The sequence below is a fragment of the Panicum hallii genome, chromosome 7 (assembly GCF_002211085.1).
Source record: "Panicum hallii strain FIL2 chromosome 7, PHallii_v3.1, whole genome shotgun sequence".
Classification (NCBI taxonomy): domain Eukaryota; kingdom Viridiplantae; phylum Streptophyta; class Magnoliopsida; order Poales; family Poaceae; genus Panicum; species Panicum hallii.
Window position 1 is genome coordinate 2,718,023 of NC_038048.1, and position 443 is coordinate 2,718,465.

A 443-nucleotide genomic window follows, 5' to 3' on the forward strand; every position below is an offset into this window, starting at 1 on the left:
TGTAACAACTCACCTGCCGAATGAACTAGCCCCGAAAATGGATGGCGCTAAAGCCCGCGACCCACACCCGGCCATTTGGGCGAGCGCCATGCCCTGATGAGTAGGAGGGCACGGCGGCCGCTGCAAAACCCGGGGCGCGAGCCTGGGCGGAGCGGCCGTCGGTGCAGATCTTGGTGGTAGTAGCAAATATTCAAATGAGAACTTTGAAGGCCGAAGAGGAGAAAGGTTCCATGTGAACGGCACTTGCACATGGGTAAGCCGATCCTAAGGGACGGGGTAACCCCGGCTGACAGCGCGATCCCGCGTGTTGCCCGAAAGGGAATCGGGTTAAGATTTCCCGATCCGGGACGTGGCGGTTGACGGCGACGTTAGGAAGTCCGGAGACGCCGGCGGGGGCCTCGGGAAGAGTTATCTTTTCTGCTTAACGGCCTGCCAACCCTGGA